Source organism: Nicotiana attenuata, chromosome 6 (genome assembly GCF_001879085.1).
Source record: "Nicotiana attenuata strain UT chromosome 6, NIATTr2, whole genome shotgun sequence".
NCBI lineage: Eukaryota > Viridiplantae > Streptophyta > Magnoliopsida > Solanales > Solanaceae > Nicotiana > Nicotiana attenuata.
The window spans coordinates 38339376-38339594 of record NC_031994.1 but is presented as its reverse complement, the minus strand read 5'-3'; positions in this window follow the sequence as shown (position 1 = coordinate 38339594).

The following is a 219-nucleotide window of genomic DNA, read 5'->3' as shown; positions in this document are numbered from 1 at the left end:
GGAGTGGACTTTGCTGCATTTCGCCTATCTGGATCGCCAAGACTTGGTGGAGGGATTTCTGTTTAGCTAGACCAGTAGGGTCTCCAGCCTTGACCTGGGATTAGTTCACGCATACATTTCTAGAGAAGTTTCTCCCTGTCACACAGCGTGAGGCCTATCGGAGGAAGTTTGAGCGTCACTATTATATCGAATATATATGGCGTGTGTATATATATAGGA